This window comes from Porites lutea, chromosome 5 (genome assembly GCF_958299795.1).
Source record: "Porites lutea chromosome 5, jaPorLute2.1, whole genome shotgun sequence".
Taxonomy (NCBI): domain Eukaryota; kingdom Metazoa; phylum Cnidaria; class Anthozoa; order Scleractinia; family Poritidae; genus Porites; species Porites lutea.
In genome coordinates, this window is record NC_133205.1 from 13,404,770 (window position 1) to 13,408,860 (window position 4,091).

Here is a 4,091-nt window from a genome sequence, read left to right on the forward strand (position 1 = left end):
AAAACAGAAAGAAAGAATGCAGGATGACAATCTTGGGACGAAGCAGCTGACAGAGGAAACTGGAAAGTCTCTGTGGACGGCGTATGTGCCACGAGGCATGAAGAGGATAGGTGAAGGTCACATACAACCGATTTTTACAACCGATTTTTGATGGAATTCATTTTACGGGTGCTTTTGTGGTCTTTGTTAACAATCGTGAATCAGTTATAGAGGAAGATACCAGGGGAATTTTCATTGAGAAGCACTTGGACCAGGGGAATTTGTCTAGTTTAATACCCCACATCTGGGAAAAATAGTCAACTTGGCTGGCCCGAGGGTTTTACCCCTGGGGGAAGCCGATGATATGTGCATCAAGTTTTAAAGTTGCCGACCACGAAAATTGACTTTGCCGATTTTGTCTAAATCGAAGCAGCCTTTTCAAATACAAACTTTATCACGTTTAGTTACCGCTGATACAAAAACAATGCAAAATGACCAAGTTAACACGCTAACGGTAACATTACGTTTGACCATTTTAATTGAAAAATCTATTTTCAAATCTGGACATTTGGAGTAGATTGCGGCCGCCGTAATGTTGATTTGTATTTTTTTCTGTTGAGTAAAAGATAAAACGAACAGAGGGTGGCTTTCCTGTGATGCTTCGAGCCAATAACAGCCGCTTATTCAGCCTGCCTGGCAGGCGTTAAAAGGGGAAGTGCGACTTCTGGAAAGCGAGGGTGCCTCTCATGTTCAAGAATTCCCCCTCCCCCTTTCCCTTTTAACCCCTGTCACGCTTTCAGAATACCACTATGCACTTGAACGCTCTTTAAAGCTACTAAAGGGAGCCCAGACTCACAAACGCCTACTCGTAAGTGACAATGCACATAAAGCCATTTGTTAACCTACTTTACAGTTATATTTGTATCTCTATTGTAATTAGAGCAGAATATCCATGCAAATGGAGTCCTAATAAAGCGTATGTATGTATGTATGTATGTAAAGAGTTGTGTCTGTGTTGTTTTCTTACTGTTTCAGGCCAAATCATAAGCGCCATTTTATCCAGTTTTGGTGGTTTGGTTTTTCATCTTCTAAGGAGAGGACAAGAGAAAACTCGTCTGTTCTACGCTGCCCGAAGAAAAAGCTCCAAAAATTTAGTCTGCATGTATGACAGGCGTTCCTTAGTTTTCGAGCGAAGGCAAGCACGTCCCGTCGCGCGTGTCTGGCGCTACTCGCTCGCTTCGTGCCTGCCTTCACTCTCCTTAAGTGCAATGCAGGCTACCAAAAACTACCGTTAATCCGCCATTACGCACGCTCCTTCAAATAAGCCCCACTCTCTAATAAGCCCCTGTTTTTTGGAGAAGAAAGTTAATAACCCCCCTTCTCTTTTTAAGCCCCCCCCCCCCACCCCTTCCCCTTATTATCTTGTAATTGAGCCTTTCCTCTTTGTATTCTAGTTTTTTTATGGAGAACTGATACCAATATCTTCGCTTACCCAACTCTCAAGTAAACCCCCGCCTCCATTGAGCCTCTTCTCAAACGTGTTTGAAATAAATACGCCCCAAGGTGGGTTTTATAGAGGGTTTATGGTGTATCTTCTTCATTCTATTCCAGTCGCTCCAAAACTTAGCTTGAGATGTTTTGAACAAAATTGACGTTTCCAAAGATGGAAAATCTTCGGTCTATGCTCAAGCTAAATTTTGGAGCGATTGGAGTGGAATGAAGATATTTTTTGGAGCCTTTTTCTACAGGCAGCCTAGGACAGTCGAGTTTTCTTTTGACTTCTTCTAAGGGGGTAAAAAACCAAAGCATCTTACAATTGCATCATGCTGAAATGGCGTTTATAGGGCTGGAAAAAGTAAGAAAACAACACAAAAACAACTCTTCATGAATTATGGCTGTTTGAGCCTGGTTACCCTGTGACGCATCTTCGACTGTTTTTCCATCACGTGACGCTCTGAACGTACCCGGGCTGGACTTCTTTCAGCTGTTGTTGTTGTCAGAATATTTCGGAGCCTCATAATTCGATCCCAGCAAGTTGCAAAGGTGCCACCAAAACGTCTTATGGCTATTGGGTCCTAATGAACACTTATAGTCTACTGGTAATTTCTCACGGGACCTTGTTGCTCCCGCACGGCTGAATCCCTAGGCTGAACCGTGTTGGTGTGGCGCCATTCTTGCTACCACGAGGAGCTCGAGATGATGAAATGATGAATGGTAGGTTTGAATTCTGTGAATATGTAATGAAAATAGCTACAGTTAAAGGGCAATATATAAAAAAACAAATATGAGTAAAATTTACTTGATAGTGGTCGATTTGGTAGCTTATATGCAGCTCGTCCAGCTGTTTCTTTTTCTTTGGCGTATTTTCATACTGATCAGTGATCATGCACCATATAATAGGGCCCGGTTCCTGGAAAGAAATTAGATGGTTAAGTTTAACCTAGGATTAAGCCAAATGTCAAGCACGGTTTTCTTGTCGAAGAACATGCAACTCGAGGTTACAAAATACTGTTGAGCCTTAACTACGAGATACAGTAATTGTGACATAATGTTGCCCCAAGCAATGGATAGGAATGTAAAATACAAAAACAGAACAAAATTTTAATCTTGGATTAACGCTAATCGGCGTTCCAGGAACCGAGCCCAGGTGGACAGCAAGCCTCGAGTTACATCACAAAGAACACAACAATGATCTGCAGCCCTTACACAGTAACACAATAAACTTCACACAAAAGAATGACACAATAGTGTTTATAAAATAACTAAGATCGTACACACACTCTCATTGGCTGAGAGGAGTGTTTGCATGAGAGTATGTAAACATGGTTGTGGAGTCAAGATGTTTTGCTTTTTGCGCGCTAATCACCCAAGCACAAATATGTAAAAGTTTTCAAGTTTAAAACTCGACAAGTTTACTTTATTTACCCATTCCTTCGTCGGCTGAAACTTGGAAAATCGTTACAAAGGAAGTGTGTCACTCTTTTTTCACTTAAGCTGACATTTTAAGCGAGAAAAGTCCATATTTTGGAAAGCATCTTTTTGCAAAACAAGAACTGATTACGTGTGCAAGACTTCGTGGACAAGACTTTGCGACTGGTAAGAATTCCTCTTTTAATTAGTGCAATACAAAGAGTTTTGCATTTTCTCTCTGGAAATTTATTTTATAAAAGCAATAGAAAACTTTTTTCCTGTGTTTGCATAGCCTGATATAAACACTTGGGGCGTTGGGAGAATTCTCGACAGTTATGCAAACCCGAGACAAAGTCGAGGGTTTGCATAACTGTCTTGAATTCTCCCAACCTCTCTCGAGTTTATATCTGGCTATGCAAACATGAAGAATGTTTTCTATTGCTTAAATATATTGACTTGGTACATTTTCAGCCCTTTAGTACTCTTTTGCAAAAAATCCGTTTATCCAACTACAGTTGAACACCAAAATCCAAAGGCTTGGTGGTCGCTTTCGGGAGGTGCTTGCTTATGAGAGTTGGACTGCAATGGGGAAATTTTTAAGTCAACCTAGAATGGAGTGGTATCTTATGTGGAGAATGAAAGTTTTCTTTCCCCTGCCAATTACTGGTAGTTTTAATGAGGGTGACAGGAGGAGCCCGCAGCCTAATCTTGACTTGGTCAGCGGCATTTTATTAATTGCATGGTCAGATTTTTCTCGATCTGTCCACATTCCCATGTTCTTTTGACTAATATGCATGGTACGTGGCCGCGAAGGCCCTGGTGTTGAGTTTAAGGTCCATCTGATGTCATGGTTATCAAGTGAATGTACACACATGTGATGCAACAATCATTATTACATTCGATTCGCAAGCACACGTAATTCAGGTACACAAGTACTGTACTATTAATTATTAAAAATGGGGGACTTTTTGATCTGCCTTGCCGGCCTGGAATCTATTTACCGGGGAAAATGAAAGTAGAGCCTGATTTCAGCTTAGTGCAGGTCAAGTTTTCAGGAATATACGAGTGTTAGCAAAGTCTGGAAATTGATGTAAGTTTATTCAGGTTTTACTACAGTGCTTGGTTTTTACATTTTTATACATAATTTTCCAAGCATGTTATGTCGCTTGTTGTCTGAGCGGACAACGATGGTAATTTAAGCT